Source organism: Python bivittatus, unplaced genomic scaffold (assembly GCF_059951505.1).
Source record: "Python bivittatus isolate LINGU-HERP-01145 unplaced genomic scaffold, Pbiv_v1 ctg000840_np1212, whole genome shotgun sequence".
NCBI lineage: Eukaryota > Metazoa > Chordata > Lepidosauria > Squamata > Pythonidae > Python > Python bivittatus.
The window spans coordinates 37078435-37100843 of NW_028277113.1; the positions used below are offsets into that span (position 1 = coordinate 37078435).

The 22409-nt window shown below is 37.5% G+C and overlaps 1 long non-coding RNA gene across 6 annotated transcripts in view; it reads left to right on the forward strand.

The window, feature by feature from the left end:
* Positions 1-22409, forward strand: part of LOC148213731 (uncharacterized) — a 95493-nt gene that overhangs the window by 66754 nt on the left and 6330 nt on the right. For 4 of the 6 annotated variants that reach the window (XR_015794091.1, XR_015794090.1, XR_015794093.1 and 1 more), the window contains 3 exons: positions 17563-18265; positions 19579-19648; positions 22135-22225. This is a non-coding gene — a long non-coding RNA (uncharacterized LOC148213731). Of the gene's footprint in view, positions 1-14662; positions 15044-17562; positions 18266-19578; positions 19649-22134; positions 22226-22409 lie in introns of all 6 variants that reach the window. The other 2 variants (XR_015794092.1, XR_015794094.1) reach the window with 2 other exon arrangements.

Sequence of the window (22409 nt, forward strand, 5' to 3'; positions counted from 1 at the left end):
ATTGACTGCCATGACATGTCCCATGTCTTGCTTTGTTTTTTTTATTATAACAGTCATCTGTCCAGTTCACATTGATGCTAAATCAAGGTCAGTTCACAAAGCCTTGTAAGAGTACTTTGAACAATATCATCCTTTCACACCAGAGATTTGCACATTTCGAGGCCTCTTGTGCTTTTCAGAAAGTGGCATCCAGAGCCGCTGACTTGGAAACAACCAAAATTGAACTTTTTTTTAAATAAAATCAAAAGCATCCCCCACTGCTCTGCCTACAATTGAACGGGCTTGTTGGGAACACATTTCTCTTTCACAAACTCACACCCAGGGCTGTGTCCATTGAATGTTTGCTATTGCAAAAAGCCAGCAGCTAAACTAGCATTATATTGTCATCATCTTGGGCAAATAAGGTGAGGGAGGGGGAGAGGGGGGATATGGAGGAGACAGTGCCATAAACCAGATGGATTCTAGGACCCTTGTCAAAAGTTATGCCAATCATACATTGCTTGTTTTCTCCCCCAATAATCTAAGCCATGCTCACATTCAAATAGCAAAGTCATTTGACAACATCAGTTCCATTACAGCTTGGAGTCATCTGCTTTATTGGATTTTAAAGGAATGTAGCCAGAATGCTCCATTTCCATGAGCTTATTATTAAACCAACATTACAGGTCTGTCCAAAATTCAACTAAAAGCAATTTCATCCTACAAAGAATGAAATATTCCTTGTTAGACTTCCTTTGCAAATCAGTTTTTATAGTAGTTCGGGAAAAAAAAGCAACGTTTTACAAAACATAATAATGTAAAGTGAAAGGCTAATGTTTGCATCTAAGCTGTGCACAAATGCATTCAAAATCAATAAAACCATTGTACATAATTGATAGCAAAATTGCACCTGAAAAGCGTAAAGCAGAACAAGTTAAATGTATGTATTATTTCAATTAAGGGGACTCACAGTTCAGTCTTATGCATTTTTACTCAGTCATTAAATCAGTACACTTCCACTGAAGCATACTTTCACTAAAGTACCTCCACTAAGCATACTTAAACTTAAATATATACACGCATAGGACTGCGTTGTTAAAAAAATAATAATTTATTTTGTTGCATTATAACAATCAGATTTCATTCTGAATACAAAAAGTTTATTGGGTTCAGTGAGATCAGGCATGATGGCATGTTTAAAGCTATTTAAGATCAGGCTATTAGTATATGTGAGTACTTTTAAAACCAACATTTACAACTTAAAATATATTTGTAGAAGAACTCAACTGGGAAACTTGACCCCAGAACAATCAGTAATTCAGAAATACTTGCTCTTCTTTAGAAGTCAATACAAGCCTATGATTTTACAAACAAGGTATGTTAATATTTATTTATATGTGTAAACACATACACCTTATAGTAGTCAATCTTCTGGAATTTTTAAGATTTAATGCTGATTTGATTTGCATTGCTTGCAATTACATTTGCATCCATGGATAGCTTCTACCATCTTCCACTACTCTTTTCACAGAAATGTCTTCTTATTTTGTTTTTAGTTGCAAAGACTAGTAATGTAGAATTGATATATCACAGGGAAACTAATTTTAAACTCATTTTTAAACTGAAAATAATAGATGGGCAGTGTACTGGTGAAGTCAGTGCTGGCTCAAAGGTACATGGTGCTCTTAGGCCACATTGATTGATGTCGCCATCTCCCACCAAAGTCAAGATTTGCATTTTTAGAATAGCTGTTGTTTTTGGAAGGAGAGGAGATGTTGACACCCCACAAGCTTTGGCTCCCAAGGCCAGTGCCTGTTTGGCCTTAGCCCAAAGCTGGCCTGGGTGAGGTACAGAAAGGCATAAGTTCAAATTTTAAATTAACCATGCTCTTACAGGCAGCCTTTAAGATTTAGTTATGTCTCATCTTTTTCCCCGTCTGTAACATATGATATCAATCTGCTTTATAGATTAATTATAAACATTGCAGAGATAGCATTATATGAGGTCATTTTCATACCAAGGAAAATGTCCTATATATAAAATCATATACATACATACGTACATACATACGTACATACAGAGAGTTTTTAAAAAGAAGATAAAAACTGGTACAAACTAATATAAAGTAAGAAAGAAAAAAGAAAAACAAAGAAATCAAAGAGAATGCTAAAAGTGCAAGAAAGGGGAGAAAAGTAAAAGAAAAATAGAAAAGAAAGGAAAAAGACACAAAGAAGTGGCTTCCGATCTTCTTTACAGCAGTTATAAGTACAATGATAAATTTACCTCTTTTTCTAAAGTTACAATATGTCTCTTTTCTTTCTATAATCTATCCTGTCTAATCATCAAAACCATAAATTGTAACTTCATTTTTTTTTCCTGTTTTCCACAAGAAGTTTCCAGTCAGCAATAAATGTAGGTATTGTCTTTCCTCTAATCAAAGAAGTCAATTTGGCCATCTTAGCAAGTTCCATCATCTTCGTCAACCATTTTTCCATTGTAGATATTGCCAAATATTTCCATTTTTGTGCATACAATAGTCTTGTTGCAGTTATCATATACAAAAACAAAGTTCCATTACTTTTTTCCCAACTGTTTGTCTATCAGTCCCAAAAGAAAGACCTCTGGTCTCAATTGTATATTAATCTTTAAGATCCTCTGAATCCAAAATTTTCTAGCTTTTTTACACATCCACCAAGCACGATAAAATGCCCCTCCTTGTTCACATTTCCAACATATATTTGAGGTGCCTTTATACATTCTAGACAATTTCTCTGATGACATATACCAACAGTATGTCATTTTGTAAACATTCTCTTTAAGATTATAACATAGTATAAATTTCAATCCTTTCAACCACATGTTTTCCCATTGTTCCATCTGTATATTATAACCAACATTTTTAGTCCACTTTATCATACATTCTTTCACTTGTTCTTCTGTTTCAAATTGCAATAGAAGTTTATACATTTTAGCAATTACATGTTCATCATTTGTACATAATTCCATTTCAAACTCAGTCTCACAATGTTCAGAACCATAAACTTTTGCCTTCTTTAAATATTTTTAATAACTGTAAATAAGAAAACCATTGGCAACTATGTCCCTCTGCCATTAGTACTACTTTTGCTTTTATTTTGTATTCTCCTTGACAAAATTCTAGCATCTCACAATAAGTTAGTCATTTGTATTTGCTTATTATTTCTTGTCTATAAAATGCTTCTTGTGTACAACCTGGATTTGTATCTACTCCATATTCTCAATATGGCATGTCTAACATAATTTTTAAAATCCACATTAACCTTGACTTTGTTGTACCACAAATAGACATGCCACCCAAATCTCAGGTCATGTACTCCTAACTCTAAAAGTCTTCTATTTCTCAGCAGCACTCACTCTTCCATCCAAACCAAACAGCAAGCTGCAAAATAAAATTTCAAATCAGGTAAACCCAATCCTCCTCTTTCCTTTGCACCTCCTCTTTCTTGTAGCACCTTATATTTAACTCGTGGGTTTTTCCCCTACCACACAAATTTAGACATATCCTTTTGCCACTGTTTAAATGGTGCATCAGTTGTCAAAACAGATATTGTCTGGAACAAAAACATCATTCTAGGCAGGATATTCAATTTTATCACATAAATTCTCTCCAGCAATGACAATTGTAGTTTCTCCCATCTTAACATATCTTTTTTTTTTACTTCATTCCATGTCTTAACATAGTTATTTTGAAATAACATATAGTTCATATTTGCAATAGTGATACCCAGATATTTTACTTTCTTCTCAATCTTAAAACTCATTTTATTCATCAATTGTGTTTGATCTTCTGTTTTCATACTTTTTGTCAACATCTTCATATTCTGTTTGTTGATTTTAAAACCTGATAATGCACTACATTCTTTTAGTTTTCCCATTATTGTTTCAATTCCCTTTAAAGGATCTTGCAAAACCAACACCATGTCATCTACAAAAGTCCTTAACTTTTTTGTCTCTCAGTCTTTTTTAATCTTTATTCCCACAATTCTCTCATCTTATCTTATATCTCTATTCAGTATTTCAAGAACCAAAATAAAAAACAGAGGAGATAGTGTGCATCCCCGTCTTGTTCCTTTTTGCATCTCACAAGGCTTTGTTAAATCTCCATTAACAATTTTTTGTGCTTTCTGTGAAGTATAAATCGATTTTACTCATTTTATAAAATTCTGTCCAAAGTTCATATCTTCCAAAACTTTGAAGAGGAGAGCCCAATTCAAATTGTCAAAGGCCCACATCTAGGAAAATCAATGTGACTTGTTTTTTATTATGTTGCTCCAAATATTCCAAAATGTCTAACACATTTCTAAGATTGTCTTTTAGGTAAAAACCCACATTGTTCCTCATGAATAAATTGTTGTGAAATTATTTTCAGTCTATCAGCCAGAATCGTTGTAAACTTGTAGTCATTATTCAATAATGATATCGGCCTATGGTTTCTTGTTAAAGTAAACTCTTGTCCCTCTTTAGGTATTAGTGCTATATTGACCTCTTTCAAACTCTCTGGCATCTTTTCTTCCTGTAAGATAGAGTTCATCATATTTTGTAAAGGTTGTAAAAGTTCATCCTCAAAACATTTATAATAAGAAACTGTCCAGGCACCTTTCCTGGTTTAATCTTTTTTATAGTTTCAGAAACTTCCCTTATTGTTACAGCTGCATTCATAATCTGTTTCTGTTACTCTGTAATCCTTGGTAGTTTTGTTTCTTTAGGCATTGATCTATTTTCCCCAGAGAGATGTCACTTGCTTTATACCAGTTAGAATAATATTGATGAAATGCTTTTTGCATGGCCATGCTATCCATTCATACAGTATCTCCCTCTTGTAGTTTCAATATCATTTTCTTTTCTTTTTTGTTTTGTAATTTATATGCCAACCATTTCCCTGGTTTGTTTGCAAACTCAAAGTGTTTTTGCTTTACATAGTTCATTTTTATTTCCATTTTTCTTACTGTTAGCATAGATAATTGTTATTGTAAAAGCTTAATTTGTTGAGAAATACTTCTCTGGAAATTTCTTTAATTCTTTTCTCTTTCTCTCATACAAAATAGTTTATGTTTTCTCTTGCCTCTTTTTTTTTTCTTTGAGTTCACTATTATGTTGTACAAAATAACATCTGATAAAAGCTTTACTTGCAAACCAAACCATCATTAAATCAGTACCTTTGTTTAAATTATTTTCAAAAAAATCTTTTAATTTCTTTTTACAATCTTCCACTATTGCTTCTTTCTGTAACAACATTTCATTTAATCTCCATCTAAAAGAACTGGATTTCTTTTTATAAACTAAACTCACAGGATTATAATCCGAAAAAGTCTTTGGTAATATCTCTACTTTAGAAAACTTAGCAGCTAAATTCTTCTAAATCCATATCATATCTATTCTTGAAAATGATCTATGTCTTTTAAAAAAGTAGGTGTACTCTCTTGAATTGCCATTTTCCTGTCTCTATATGTCCACAAGTCCTAAATTGTCCATCAAATCAAAGAAAACTTTTGGTAATTTGCCTGGAGTATTTTAATTTTTTTTTCAGAAGTTCTATCCAGTTGTGGGGAGATCACTCCATTCCAATCCCCCATCAAACACCAATTTTCATAAGAGAAACCTATTAGTCTCTCCATAAATCCTTTATAGAACAGTATTTTATCCTCATTTGGGGCATAAATTCCCAGTATCAGAATTTTAGTCCCGTGCAAATTAAGTTCCACCCCAACAAATCTATCATGCTCATCAGTCAATACAAGTTCTGGTTTTAGTTGGGAATTTATATACAAAACAAATCAATTTCTTTTTTTAGTTCCTGGTAAAATAAATTCTTCACCCAAATTTTTATACATCAAATATTTTATGTCCTTTTCTCTAATATGTGTCTCTTGTAGGCAAATTCTATCTTGTTTTAATTTTTTCAAACAATGAAATATTTTTTTCTCTTTTGAGGAGCATTTCCTCCATTTATATTCCATGTTAAGCATTTGTAATTCATAATCAAGCCAAAAATTTAGAGAAGTCAGTACCTGTAGCACCTAATTCAGTATCATCCCTTTCAGTTTTCTGTGGCACCGGCTGAAGTTTTTGTATAGTCTCATCTGACACCTCCATTTGAACCTCCTCCAATTCCTCTTTAAATTTTTCTAGAAATTTCATTGCCTTCTGGACAGAATTCAATCAAAACCTCTGCTGTTTAAAAGCAAAAATCACACCTTCCAATTTATCCCTTTGAAATGGAATCTTTTTCTGTTTTAATCTGTCAGTCAAAAAAGAATACTCTTTTCTATTACACAAGATTTTAACAGGAATTTCTTTAAGAACAATTCTTCAGTCTTGTATTAAAATGCTGCTGCAAAACTCGATCTCTTGTCTTCTTCCCGATAAAGTACACCAAGACATCCCTTGGAACATTTCTTATTCTTGCAAATCTTGTATTTATTCTATATACCTTATCAATTTCTGCCTCTATATCCTCCTCATTCCAATCCAAAAAAATTGGTAAAGCGTTAATAACCTGTTATCTAATATATTCATCAAAATCCTCTAGAATTGCTCCAAATCTCAAACAAAATTCCTTCTCTCTCAGTTCCAGCAGTGCCAAATTATCTAATTCTCTTTCCAGCTCTCTGTCCATAACTTCTGTCTTACTGTCCAGAATTTCCACTTTGTCATTAATTTGTTTTACATCTCCAGACACTTGTTTTATAGAGCTTGCCATCTTCTTGAATTCTTTCATCTCCTCTTTCATCTTTACAAGTCTTTGATTCATTCTTTTTTTAAAAGCTGTCAATTTAGTATCCAATGGTTTAGACAATTTAGTATCAAGTGATTCAGCTAACTTATTGCCCAATTCTTCCAACATTTTCTGAAGTAAATCTGGTGTAATTCTTCTCTCTGCAGGTTGCTCTAGGGATCCTCTTCTCCCCTCTGCTATCTTTGCCACTTCTCTGGTGGTTGCCATTGTAATATTGTAATCCAAAACTGAAAGTGTCTCAGTTGCAAGGGAAAGAGTAAAAGGCAAGCTTTCTCCTTTTTTTTCTGTTTTGTCTTCCTGTGCCCTTAATACTTTCATCTCAAATGGCAATCCATAGTTACAGTCAACATCACAGTCTGGCTTGTATTACCTTTATCTTTTGTTTTGTAAAATATACCAATTGTCTGCACTCTTTACTAATAAACAAAAAAACATTCCCACAAAGGTCCAGTTCATTTGTCTATTTTAATTTCAACTTATTCAAAAGCACTTTCACCAAAAAATAATCTTTCAGAAAACCTGTCCTCTTCATCTGTTTTAAACTTTCTCACATCCACTCCTTGTTAAGCTTTTTGCCAAAAGTTTTTAAACCTTTAATCCCCCCCCCCTTTTTTTTTTAGTCCAGAAAGAATGTTGACTCACCAAGTGGAATTCTCTCATCCTGCCACTCAGAAAATCTCTCTTTAGCTGTAAATTAATTACACCCAAAAGTGTTCAAGAAAGTGAGGCTTGTGTAAATCTTGTGTCCATATAGGCTGCATCATGCCTGTGAGCTTGATTGAAATCTCTTGATCCAGACCACTCAACTCATGAGATGACTGCAAAAACGTCAGTTCCTGCAGTCTACTCATGAGAAGCAGGTGTCCAGCATGCAAATGGGCTATTTCACAATCTCTGCTTTATCCAGAAAGACAGCACTGGCCAGAATTCACTGATCTCTGCTGCAATGCCATTCCCACTCCATCTAGTCTGCCATAGATCCTCACCCAGCAACCTCAAAAATGTCTATATATCCTAAGGATGTTGTTTTTGTTGTTGATTTGAAATGGCTAGCTGGACCTTTAAAGTGCTTTAAATGTTCACATGATAGCTTTCAATCTTGAGATACTACAAAGGTGGATTTGCCTCCTGGTAATGAATGAACTCAGCCACCTATACTTAATGGCTTAACATCTTATGTGAACCCAGACAGGCTAGTCTCTTACTTTCTAGTCATCATGGTGATGACCACTCCATATAAATCCAAGTATAATGAATAGATCAAGGCATCTTCTGATAAACCCTTCCCTTTTATCCTGACTTAAATTCTTCAAAAATAAAATCAGAATCAGAATTCCTTCAAAAAGAAAAATCCAAGGTACCCTTGGGAAAAGTTCCAGACTGATACCTAGAAGAGTTACTATTGCTCCATATAGGCAATATGGAGTTAAATCAACCAATGGAATGACTCATTCCTGTGATCCTTTTACTCCAAGTATGCTGATAGTTTAAACATGGATGCATGGTAGATGTCAGATAGATGACCAAGAGATGATTTTCACATTTAGTCATTTTGTATCCATTGTAGCAGTAAATGCTTATGTACACAATGTAAATGCCTCAGCTATGTAATATTTTGGTACTTTATATAACTTGGTGAATTGCGCTATAACTGATTTAAGAATGTCATTTCCATATGGACGTGGATGTGTTTATGAAGAGGACAAGGGAACAAAGCTGCCTCACTTGCTCTGTGAAGCCTGGAAATTCAAATGGTGAAGTCAATCTTTCCACACAATTCCTCAGTGTCCTAGAGATCTCTGTCATTAATGTGACTGGGAGTGCATACTGCTGATAATTACTGTTAGCCAGAATAATTAATAAGAGTAATTGCTTAGTATGAAAGGGGGAGGGGAATCTCTGAGAAGGAATAAAATAGAATGGAGAACTGCAAGGATCCCTGAGTACATTTTATATAGACAGGATATTTGGTTGAAAGCATCCTGAGAATAGGAGTGTTGTCTGATGCCAAGGACAAATGATCAAAATTAGAAGTTGAAAATAGATAGTCTCATCTTGGAATGCAACAGGGAAGAACCAAGGAGAGGTGGCTATAAGAGGTAAACTCTAGAAATAAAAATGTTAAAGGAGAACAGCATTTACTGAACAAAATAGGCAAATCTGTAATGAAGTGGAAATGTTATTGAAGGCAGTGGGTGTTTTAATTGTGGAGTGGGATTTCAGTGAGCAGGGTAAGCTTAGCACAAATTCCATGTAGGCCAAAAATTCATTAAAAAAAAGAACCTTAGCATTGTGTGTGTGTGTGTGTGTCTTTTTTTCTTTCTTTTTTCTCCTCTGTCTTTTCTTTTTGGGGAGGGTCTTATTAAGGAACCTTCTGCTTGTAATACTATGTGTGATAGTGTTGTGTGGGAAGAGATAGATAAGGCTGCAAAGTTTCCCAAATGTAATGAAATGGGTCAATAAAACAGATTAGGTTACGGCAGGGATCCCCAACCTTCTTGGGGTGGTTGGCACATTTGAAATTTTAAAAACATGTTGTTGGTCTTTCGAAAAATGGCTATTGGGGATTAATCCATCCACAGAATGACTTTAACTAGTTATAAAACAATGATTATATCTCCCTTTAACTCTGCTGTAATAATTCCCTATTTTTGGTGTGTCATTATAATGTCTCCTAAAGAATCTAATAAGGTCATCCCCAACTATCCCCATATAATTTTACATAGTGGCACAATTGGTGAAAGCTACTATGCACTTTTATCATTACATCAAAGGATTATTTCAGACACTAGATAATTCCTGATTTGCTGGCTAAACCCAGGACATCAAAGATGAAGCATTTTGCTTGACTGAACCAAACAACAATGAGTCTCCCCAGAGAGGGCTAACTTTCAATTAGTCTTTCAATTATTCTCCATATTCAATAAAAGAATAGTGTTCAAAATTCTTTGATAAAAGAATAGTGTTCAAAAGGATGGATGGATGGATGGATGGAAGGAAGGAAGGAAGGAAGGAAGGAAGGAAGGAAGGGAAGGGAAGGGAAGGGAAGGGAAGGGAAGGGAAGGGAAGGGAAGGGAAGGGAAGGGAAGGGAAGGGAAGGGAAGGGAAGGCAGGCAGGAAGGAAGGAAGGAAGGAAGGAAGGAAGGAAGGAAGGAAGGAAGGAAGGAAGGAAGGAAGGTGGGAAGCCAGGCAGGCTGCAGAAGCAGCAAGAAGAACCTGCCTAACAACATCCAAGCAGATGACCCAGCTGTTTTTATTCCAGTCATACTCTCCACAATAAACTTCAGACATGTGCCAAAGCCCAGGATTTTAAGCAAGGAAAAAATAAGCCTTGAGTATAGTTTGACTATTGATTTTATTTGAAATTCTCTATGAGTGATGCAAAAACTCTGAGCTTAGATGCATATTTTATGGATCTGTAAACATTTTACAAACGTTTTAGTCTATGTACATAGACAGAGGAATGAGTTTGCAGCAGCAGTCTCTGCATTTATTTTACATTCTAAAGTAAGACCATAATTGTTGAGTAACAGAATTTGTACACTGCCACTATGATATTCTTGCTGTAGATATAATGTTCTTGTTATTAATTTATATATTAAATTACAGCCTGCCTTTTCTCTGAGGGCTCAAGGCAGCATATACAGGGATCTTCCCTAGTTTTATCCTCCAACCTGGTAAGAAAGCTTGGTCTAAGAGAAATGAACTGTGAGCTTTGTGGTCAAGGGGGGCCTTGACTTGGGTCTTCCTGGTTCCAGTCCAATACCTTAACCATTACACAACACTGCTGCAATCATCTGACACAGCTAGAATGTCTGAAAGAGCTTGTGTGGTAGAGTCCTTGGGGTTCTCTGAGCTTGGTTCTTTTCTTGCAAACATTTCATTACCTGGCTAGGTAACATCTTCAGTGCTAAAATGGGATGGGGTTTGCTCTCTATTTATGTGCTGTGGCCTGCCTTGCTAGTGCTGGTAAGGGTGGGGGTTTTGTGCAAGGGGGCTCCGCATACATATTTGGAGTGGTTCGCAACCAGTGCAATTCCTTTTAACTTTTCCTAGTTACATTATAGTTATTTAAGTAGCACTCTCAAAATAAGGTCCCAGACCCAAAGAGTTTACAATGTAAATGGAGATGACTTTAAGAAGTAATGAAACATCCCAAATGATTAAGATTCTAATTAAGGATCTTCATGTTGTTAAGTATTTTCAGATTATCATGTCACATTTATTTCAAGAAAAAAAAAGGAGGATATATTATTTGTACAATGACCAAATAAAAGCAAATTTCAAGAGACAATGAAGAAATAACTTCAAATTACTTTTTAAAAGTTCTCAACAGGGATACAGAGGAAAATATTTTCTAGCTACCCATCCAGAAACTGAGAGCAGCAAATGAGAAAGGAGCAAAAATACACTAGGAAATGAAAATGAGAACCAACTAAGAGTCCTCCTCCCTCCCAATTTAAATAATCCATAACTCTTAAAGCATATCAAACTGAACTTAGAAAGGAGGACATAGTTCATCCTGAATTGCTTAACAGGTAGATTAGTGAAGGAATTGACATTTATGCTTTCCATATGATCTGAAGGACGTGATGCTTAAAAGATAAACTTCTCAGGTTGGCACTCATAATCATGCAAAATGAGTTTTTTTCTTTTGAATAGCTATACAAACAAAGGAAGAGTCACTCTTGAGTCACTCTGTATTCTGTGGTAGAGCATTTTCCCATTCTTCAGCAACCAACACCCAGGTAAGCAGGGATCAACACTAGAGAAACAATCAAACAGAAAACAATACCCTAATCAGGGAACTACCAAGAAAACCATACCCCCACCAACACTGGCAGGGCAAGCTACTGTATATAAACAGGCAGCAAACCCCACACTCACTCGTACTGACGATGTTACCTAGTTGGGTAATGAAATGTCTGCAAGGAAACAGTCAAGCTCAGAAAGCACCAAGGACTCCAGAGTAAAAATGCGCAAATAAAGAACTCTGGCACTTAACCTGAACAGGCATGGCTTCCTGGCTAAAATTTCTTTGGACAGGTTGCATGGATGGCAAAAAAGGGAGGGAGGGAGGGAGAGGGAGAAAGAGAGAGAGAGAGAGAGAGAAAGAAAGAAAGAAAGAAAGAAAGAAAGAAAGAAAGAAAGAAAGAAAGAAAGAAAGAAAGAAAGAAAGAAAGAAAGAAAGAAAGAAAGGAAAAATTCTTTACAGGAGAGTTTTGGACATGTTACCATGAAGAGCCACATGGCAGTTTGCTATTAAAGCTGAAACCAGCAGGAGCCCCTAACTGAAATAGTGCTAACATTTAAAACAAAGCAAACCCCCATGGGCTAAAAGCAACGTCCCACTGGGGAGAAGGTTGAGTGTACCCTCCCTGGGGAAAACCACAAAAACATGTAAAGATTAACTAAACTGAAGAGCCCAGCTGCAAATTTTAATGTCCTAATCACACAAAGGTTTGTATGAACAATTCATATATGTATATAGGAAGCAGCTTGGTAATAGTTTTAGGCTAAAGCCACAAAAAAAGTCCATGGAGTCTAGACAAAGATACCGCTGAGGCTTTATTGATGCTTCTTAGTTATTGGATACAATTTGTTTCCTTGCTAATTTTCCTCAATGAGGATGAGAGAACAGCAATGGCAAGAAAACAAGTGTCTCTGATCATCTGAGAGCAAAACTGCTAGCAGTGTTGGAACTGCAGATCCAGGGGAAGATCTGTTTTTACAAGCACAGAGGAGTAAGAGAGCATGCTGATCCATGACTTAAGACACATAGCAACCAGTGCCACCCACCCCCACCCCACCCCTTGGCTGTATATATGTGTCCTTAACATCGTCTGGACAGTAATTTGTTCCTTTTTTTTTTTTTTTTTTGCCTTGTGAGAGATGAACCATAAATGCAAAAAGCCACTTCAGTTTAACCTGCCATCTGTATAATAGCTTGAAATTTTATTGCTGTCCAGTTCTGCTCTTTTCTTTTAATGTCTCTATTCTTTTCTTTCTTTCTTTTTTTAACAGACCAGCATTTACAGTAAATTACTTATGAGAAGCACCATTGAAATCAGTGAATTAGCCATCAGCATGCCTAACTTAAGTCCCATTAATCTCAAATGGATTTAACTTAGTTTGAATGTTGCTCATGAATTCTAGAAATGACTTTTTTTTAGAAAGACTGAATACGAATATATTATTTAATAAATGTAATCCATTATAGTATATTCTAGTATGGTGCAGTTCATGTCCTGATACAAATAATTATTAAAGTCTTGCACTGTGTTGGAGTTCGGTCAGATCTGTGTTTGTGTGTGTCTTGCTCTACTTCCCACTAACTCTCAAAAACCTCAGAGCTGGTACAATATCCAATTCCTGCAAGAAAAAAAGTGATCCAGTTTTGTTTTAGAATGAAAACTTTTCCAGGTTCATATCTTACACAATTTCCACACAATGGAATGGTGGAAGAAGAGCTGTACTTGGGGAACAAGATTGATTGGGTGACTTGATTTGCATACTATGGCAAACAGGGTCTGCATCTGCTTCTAGGAAAATGACCTGTTTGGTCCTCCAGTAGCAGATGGCGACTGCCCTGGTGAAATATGGAGCAACTATTTTGGCTTATCTCAGCCTCCTTTCTATTAACAACTCCCAGAATTTTTTAAAATATTTTTTAATCTATCAATCTGTGGATGCCTGATTAAATGGGGATCCCTGGGATTAGGACAAGAGAAAGCTTAATCACCTCCATGCTCTTTTCACTCTCATTTTACATCTCCCAACACACACACTCAAGACATAAAGATGAAGTTCTTGGAGTAGCCCCATTTTGATAGGCTGTTCTAGGATCCCATTCTGCATCCTGAGGCCAGAAGGGAAAGTTAGCCTTCCTTTCTGGGTTTATATGACATGGCTTGACTCCCAGTAAATTCCCACAGCTTCCCATAATTACTCAGTAAATGATTGGGTTTGGGGAAGTTTGGGGAAGGGTCAAAAGTTAAGATGGCAGACACAGCTGCATGATTGAAGGCCTGTCCCTTTTTTATATGTGTCACATATTTTTAACCATTTTTACTACCCCCACCTCTCATGGATGCCCCCAATATGTTGAATGTAAGTGACCCAATTAACATGTATTTTGAACTGTGTTGGTAGATCACCATTTCTCAAAAAGCAGCTCCTTTTCTCATCACTCTCTTTTTTCTCTCTGTACCCAATAAAAGCTTCCTTTCTCTCTCCCTCTCTTTCTGCATCTATGCATGCCAACTTCTTATATCTATGCTTAATTTAAATGTTTTCTCAAATCCTGCTTACTCTTCCATTTTACCCTTGTTTCTCCAAAGTGTGAATGGCCTTAGGCCCAAGTGGGATATATGGTATGTCTGGTTTGCAGCAAACTGGAGTGGTGATGAGAAAAAAAACTGGCCACATAAAACTCTTCCACCTACCCTTGAATCCGTGGGTTTCTGAACCATGTTTAAGTCTTTTGCCATCCCTGGACATGCACTGGTTTGGAGGGAGGGAGGCCTCAAGTCAGCCAAGAGGAATCACAATAATCTGTGGGGCAGTGTTATCCCATGCCAAGTCATGTTTTTCCATCTGAACCTTTGACATACAATGCTATAGAAAGTACCCATAGTGTGTCATCAGAGTACTGGCTAGAATCTGATATACCTCAGTTATACTTCATGGTGGTACCTTGCAGAAAATAGGTATAATCCAGCCAAAATGCAAAAAAAAAAATAAAAAATTGGGCCAAGCCTAATTTTCTCCCAGTGCAGTAACTGGTACCTGGCAATGCTGTGGGACAACTACAACCACTAGCCTTTATATCCCTGTTGCTCTGGAATATTTGAATGTATAGAAAAGGCTCTGCAATTTAGTGCAACTGTGACCCTTTGTATCTCCTAGGTCAATTCCCCATCAATTCCGTGATGGCAAGACCAAGTAGAGAAGAAGCTGAACATGTTAAAGCTTCTAAAGTAAAGGCTAAAGCTAAAAAGCAGTAATATTCCCAGCTGGAAATGAGAGCAGCTCCTCATGGCAGGAAACCAAGGAGAGCAGCTGTGGTCATCTGCCTAGGAGAAAATCTCCAGAGAGCTTGAGGAGCCTGCTTGGCCCAAGATGGTAGAGCTTATACATCTGTGTGCCAGACAAATCACTTCTTGGACATTTATGGGAAGGGGGTGCTGCAGCCCCACATTGTAGTGTTACTACCAACCAAAATCAAGGGCCTCCCCCCCTTTACTCACTATTCATAGAAGTGAGTCCAAGTTCAGGTGAAGCTTGAAGGTATGCTGGATTCATCAGTGAACTTCTATAAAGGGGGGAGAAAGCCTTTGTACTGTATTCACATGCATTCTTCTTTTTTTTTTAAGAAGTAAAATTGGGTATTTATTTCAGCAAAGACTTCAAACTTATTCAGATGTTAATTAATTTTTACATATGTTGATTGATTTGCGTCCCAATTCTATGGAATGTGGAAGTCGGGTTTGAGGTGAGAAGCCAGTTTAAGACCACCTAACTAGAAGTGTGCTAGCAGCTATTAAAATAATACACATACATACACAAATGGAAATGAATCAATATGGACAGCCTATCTTTCTACCTTGTTTTGCATAGATGAAGGTTGAAATAAATGTTCAGCTGACAGGAAACACAGTCTGATGCTGTCAGAGGAACACAGAAAATTGCTTTATGGTGAGCAAGCCCTTGACTCAATGTAGCTCAGTGTTCATTGGCTTCCTGGATTTTTAACGGGACTCTTCCCCAGCTCTAATGGGAGATAACAGGTACTGAAACTAGGAATGTTTGCATGCAAAGCATGTACTTTACTCTTCTGTTACAGTCCAAAACTAACAACATGAGAAAGAACAAGTAAATATTTTAGCAGACATTGCTCAATATTTTAAGTTTTACTTTGTAAAAACTCCTTATTGTTTAGTTCCATGAGTTCCAAGCCCACTGTGCAAAGATGCTGACTTTGAAAGCTGATGTTGCTGATAACTTCCTTTTCATCTGCTCTCCTCCAGTATTCCTGCACACTTCCAAGATTAGTCCAAACCAGGTTAAAATCTTAATCTAGGATTGGGAAGAGCCAGATTCAAGCCCACCGTCAACTAAGGGATGTCCTGAAATATTAAGTATATATGTCCAGTAGCAGCAACAGAAAATAATTTTGCATTCATTATGTCCCTTAAAACAAAAAGAGTATTTGCAGAAAGGAGAAAGAATGAATACAAATGCTGTTTTTCCCATCTTGAAAAAGAACAAAAGAAAGTAAAGGTTGATTCATTTTTCTATCAAATACAGGTTTTGCAGTGTAGATAAATAGATACACACACACAATATTTTTGTCTTTCTTTCAGACACTTCATCTTGAGTTGTGGCCCAGATGGGATGTTCTAGAGCAGCAAATAAAATTCAGGTGTACTTCAGGTGTGATTCTATGAATGATCCTAGAGGATTAACGGAGAGCTTTACAGGGTAGATGCCCTACATGCATATAAATATACTACTTCAGAAACTGTCCTGTTTTCTGTGCTGTTCTTTACCACCTACCTCAGCTGGATCGTAGAACAATTCAGGCATCCATACGAAATGAGCGGAAGTTAAGCAGTAGCAGCAGCAGCAGTCATGTTCTAAGAACAGGATCAAGACTGTACTAATGAAATCCTTATAAATGATATTCTGCATTTATGTTCTGTATCTACTTATTCTGATTACAAAACAGTAGTCATCATTGGTAGGTCAACATATGTTCTGTATTTGGAACACGAATGGAAACCATACAATTGGTTAGGTCCTGCTGGTGGAAGGCTGGAGAAGTGATCTTCACAAATCCTCCTTCCCTCTGCAACTCCTTACATTTGGAAAAGCTGCTCTAGTGGGCCAGCAGCATGAGAAGTGACGTAGGGATTGCATGAGAAGAGGTGCAATTAGCAAAGATCACCTCTTTGCTACTTTCATCTATGAAAAAAAATCTCTAAGATTGCAGTGCTTTCCATCAATAGAAGGAGCTGTTCTATTAGCAGTCTGGCCAATTTCAAATTTTATATTCTCTGTTTGTGGAAACATACAAAGCTCTTCATAGCATAGGGACTAGCTGTTTGAGGGACTGATAGTCTTATGTTGTATCTGCCCATTCTGTGCACTTCAACAATGTTCGCTTGCTTTATGTCTCTTCCATAATTATATCATCTAGCAAGACCCAAGAGGCATGTCTTCTCTGTCACTAAAGTAGCCTTTGGAATAGCATCCTCCTAGAGATCTGTATGGCCCCCATCTTGCCTGCCTTCAAAAAATCATTTAAAACATTGTGTCCCCCCCCCCCCCCCAAGTCTTAGGTTAGGGTATTTGGGAAAGCATCTTTATGCTGGGGGTGATGTGGAAGAATGCTATGTTGGTCCCTCAGACAATTGCTATTCTTTTTATTCATACTGTTTCTTATACCCTGTGAAGCTGCCCAGGGTCATTTTGGAGTTAGGCAGCTTAAGCATTTGCTTAACCAGCAAACAAACAAACATTTGTTCTCTTTATTTTTTTCTGAAATGCAATGTACATCCTATGTGCAATGTTCCTTCTATAGCTAGGCCATCACATTCTTTTAGTATGCCAATATGTTGATGTGTATATTTTGATCTATATTGTATGCCCTCTTCATAAGTGGGAACTTTGCCTTTCTAAATCAGTAGGAAAATGTCCTTGCACGTTAAAAGTGTGTACACATAGGCTGCAGATGTGCAAAGGAATGCATATGTTGCTGGGATAAAGCGTGCTAGCCCTAATTTATTTATTTATTTATATTTCAGATTTGTCACTGCCCATCTCACTGCAGAGTGACTCTGGGTGGTCTAATGCACATGTGTTCATTATGCAAGTGGAAGCCAACAACGACATCTAAAGAATACTCCTGTGTCAAACTTTCAAGTAGAGAACAGTTTGTTTTCCCATTCATTCTAAGGGAAAGTCACATAGAATCTTCAAATGTACAGTATTGCCTTGGGAGGATTATACATTTGAACAATCCTTTGTGGATACAGTAGCTGAATTCATACATTTTGCTAATGCTTTATTTCGAATTAGCTTGATATTTGCTCCCAACCAATATGTAAATCACTTTTCCTCTGAATTGCTCTAATTCCATAGAGCATAGTTTAGCTTTGCATAAACCAGTGACATGAAAGCAATAGTTTAGGTGCTGGACATCCTGTTTGTTGGCAACTCATCCAATAGAAATACAGTGGTACCTCTACTTACGAACTTAATCCGTTCCATGACTCTGATCGCAAGTCGAGTTGGTCGCAAGTCGAAGTAAATTTTCCCATAAGGTTCAATGTAATTACCATTAATCCGTTCCGGCGTCCACGGACCACGCATCAGGGGCGGAAAAAGGGCCGTTGACCACGCGGCAGGGCAGAAAAATGGCCGCGGACCACGTGGAATGGGCGGAAAATGGCTGCGGACCACGTGGAACGAGTGGGAAATGGCCGCGGATCCGGTTCGTAAGTCGAGGTGAGTTCGTAAGTAGAGGTAAATTTTTGGGGCCGGAGCTGATCGTATCTTGAAATTTTCGTAAGTAGGGGCGTAGAGGTACCACTGTACTGTATAAGACCCAATCCTCACTGCAATCCTGGTTATATGGCAATAGCTATTGGGAATTATTAAATGTTGATTAATTTAGCATAGTGTAATTATTATATACTCAGCCTCTCATTCCTTTATCACATTGACTTGACTTGCTAAGAGCTCCTTCAGAAAAAGCCCTTAAACTCTTAAGATGTCTAAAAATAATAATACAACCACCCTTGGGTGGAAATCAAATACCTCTATTGGTTTTGAAATGATTCATAACTATGGAACTATTCAGATGTGATATTTAAATCATAAATGCAAGATCATGAGTGTCCAATTCAACTAATTGTGTAAACTGGTATATGATAAAGAAGTTAACTTAAATGACTTTTTTTTTTCACTTCTATTCACTTAGAACTGGATGTCAGAGGGGCAAAGCCAGGTGAAATAAGAAAGTAACATTCTTACATTGTCAGTTGGGAGTCTGTTGAGTGGGTGAAACCTGAGGAAGTTGATAGGGTCCTTTGTAATATTATTTTTATCATGTGTGGGCTGGCTCTATGCTTATCCTGACTCCTTTTTATGGCTCAGTGGGGCACAGTTAGTTGGATTCATGAGGTGGTTAATGCTCTTTGAGGGCAAGATGCTCCCAGCCTTGAAATAAGTGGTGGTGAGGTCCCTGTTGAAGAAGCCATCTCTTGATCCATCCATTTTGGACAACTTCTGTCCAGCCTCCAAACTCCCCTTTTTGGAGAAGGTTATTGAGAAGTTGGTGGTTAAATCAGTTACAGAAGAAATGAATTATTTGGATCCTTTTCATTTAGAATTCAGACTAAATGGGAGAAAGTGGGACCAAGTGGGAGAAAATAGCATTGGTTGCTCTGACAGAAGACCCAGAGGGAGGGAGGGAGTGTATTTCTTGTAGTTCTGTTAGATACCCCAATAATATTTGATACCATTTACCAAAGGAGTCATTTAGATCACCTGCAAGAGCTAGGAGATAGAAGCACTGTTTTATGGTAGTTCCAGTCCTAAATTTCCAGTTACAGTTGGTAGTCATAACAGAAGCCCACAATTGCTCTAAGATAGGGTACTGTACCCCAAGACTTGGTCCTTTCCCTTATGTATTTAATATCTACATTAAACCATTGGGAGAAGTCAACAGATGTTTTCTCCCAAAGGTTTAATGTAGATATTAAATACATAAGGTATCACTCACTCTGATTATATCTAAGTCTATATCTCTATCATAGGGTGGGGCAGAGATGTTGTGGAGGTCCTGAGTCAGTGTCTGAAGGTTGCCAGGAACTTCATGAGGAGAAAGTAAGTTCGCTAAGCAAGGGAGAGCTGTTGTTTATTTATAGATACCTTGGTTCCTTGACTCATTGGTTCCAGCAGGTCTGGGATTTGATGGGCCTCTTGCAATCCCAGTTCCTGTTGAAACATCAGTTAGAAGCTGTGGCCTTTGCCCTCCTTCAGCTGGTGTGCCAGTTACAGCCCTACTTGGACTAGAAGTTACTGGTACAGTGGGGCAAAAAAGTATTTAGTCAGCCACCAATTGTGCAAGTTCTCCCACTTAAAAAGATGAGAGAGGCCTGTAATTTTCATCATAGGTATACCTCAACTATGAGAGACAAAATGGGGGAAAAAATCCAGAAAATCACATTGTCTGATTTTTAAAGAATTTATTTGCAAATCATGGTAGAAAATAAGTATTTGGTCCTACAAACAAGCAAGATGTCTGGCTCTCACAGACCTGTAACTACTTCTTTAAGAGGCTCCTCTGTCCTCCACTTGTTACCTGTAGTAATGGCACCTGTTTGACCTTGTTATCAGTATAAAAGACACCTGTCCACAACCTCAAACAGTCATACTCCAAACTCCACTATGGCCAAGACCAAAGAGCTGTTGAAGGACACCAGAAACAAAATTGTAGACCTGCACCAGGCTGGGAAGACTGAATCTGCAATAGGCAAGCAGCTTGGTGTGAAGAAATCAACTGTGGGAACAATAATTAGAAAATGGAAGATATACAAGACCACTGATAAGCTCCCTCGATCTGGGGCTCCACGCAAGATCTCAACCTGTGGGGTCAAAATGATCACAAGAACGGTGAGCAAAAATCCCAGAACCACACGGGGGGACCTAGTGAATGACCTGCAGAGAGCTGGGACCAAAGTAACAAAGGCTACCATCAGTAACACACTACAACGCCAGGGACTCAAATCCTGCAGTGCCAGCTGTGTCCCCCTGCTTAAGCCAGTACATGTCCGGGCCCGTCTGAAGTTTGCTAGAGAGCATTTGGATGATCCAGAAGAGGACTGGGAGAATGTCATATGGTCAGATGAAACCAAAGTAGAACATTTTGGTCTCAACTCGTCGTGTTTGGAGGAGAGAGAATGCTGAGTTGCATCCAAAGAACACCATACCTACTGTGAAGCATGGGGGTGGAAACATCATGCTTTGGGGCCTTTTTTCTGCAAAGGGACCAGGACGACTGATGTGTAAAGGAAAGAATGAATGGGGCCATGTATCGTGAGATTTTGAGTGAACACCTCCTTCCATCAGCAAGGACATTGAAGATGAAAGGTGGCTGGGTCTTTCAGCATGACAATGATCCCAAACACACCGCCTGGGCAACGAAGGAGTGGCTTCGTAAGAAGCATTTCAAGGTCCTGGAGTGGCCTAGCCAGTCTCCAGATCTCAACCCCATGGAAAACCTTTGGAGGGAGTTGAAAGTCCGTGTTGCCCAGCGACAGCCCCAAAACATCACTGCTCTAGAGGAGATCTGCATGGAGGAATGGGCCAAAATACCAGCAACAGTGTGTGAAAACCTTGTGAAGACTTACAGAAAACGTTTGACCTCTGTCATTGCCAACAAAGGATATATAACAAAGTATTGAGATGAACTTTTGATATTGACCAAATACTTATTTTCCACCATGATTTGCAAATAAATTCTTTAAAAATCAGACAATGTGATTTTCTGGATTTTTTCCCCCATTTTGTCTCTCATAGTTGAGGTATACCTATGATGAAAATTACAGGCCTCTCTCATCTTTTTAAGTGGGAGAACTTGCACAATTGGTGGCTGACTAAATACTTTTTTGCCCCACTGTAACTGTGACTTATGTTTTTACCACTACTCAATTATTGGATTATTGATATGTGGCCTAAATAAAACTGCCTTTGGAAATGACTTGAAAGCTACAGCAGATACAGAACGCAGCAGCCATGCTGTTGGCTAATAGAGCCTGTTACTGCAGGATAATACATATTTTACAGTTGCACTGGTTGTTAAATGGCTTCTGGGTCCAATTCAGAAAGCTGCTTATCGCCTTGAGAGCCCTGTACCAGGTTGCTTTTGAGACCATCTTATCCAAAATAAGTCTGTCCATCCTGGTAGGTTCTCAAGAGAGGCTGTGCTCAGGGACTGCTTCCATGCAAAGTGAGTGTTATGTGGGCCAGGCTTTTTCTGTTGTAGTTCTAACACCTTGTCCCTGGAAATAGGTTTGGACTCTTTAGCTTCTGAAGTTCTGAAAAGCTTCGTGTTAAATGGACCTTTGATGCTTTGGAGGCCTATATGGGAGGAATGTGACCATTTTTTTATTGTGTTAATTTTTTTCAATACATTGTTGCCATTTAAAATTCTCGTACACTTCCCTGAGTTGTGAGATTGGGATAATATAGAAATTGTGATAATAAATAAAAATTAATAAATACAATGCAAAGGGGATGTGGAGGGTGGAAGAAAAAAGAAAGCAGAGAGTCCAGTTTTAAAGTAAAATACTAATATATCTAATTCACAGATCAGTTTTACCTCCATGAGCATGTGTCTGAAAATGATTATAACTGCTTACGTAAAATTATGAAGTATCTTTGCTGCAAACTAATACTAAGGTAAGTAAAACATTATGTTCAATCTATGCTACTCATGTCTCTTCCTTTAGATTTAGAAATGGACATGTTTCACATACATTACAAGAAAACTGCTCCTTTCCTCAAATACAAAAATAGTTCTTTCGGTAAAAAAAAAAAAAAAAAAGCCATTATGTGACACTGTCCCTTGACAACAGTTTGGCAC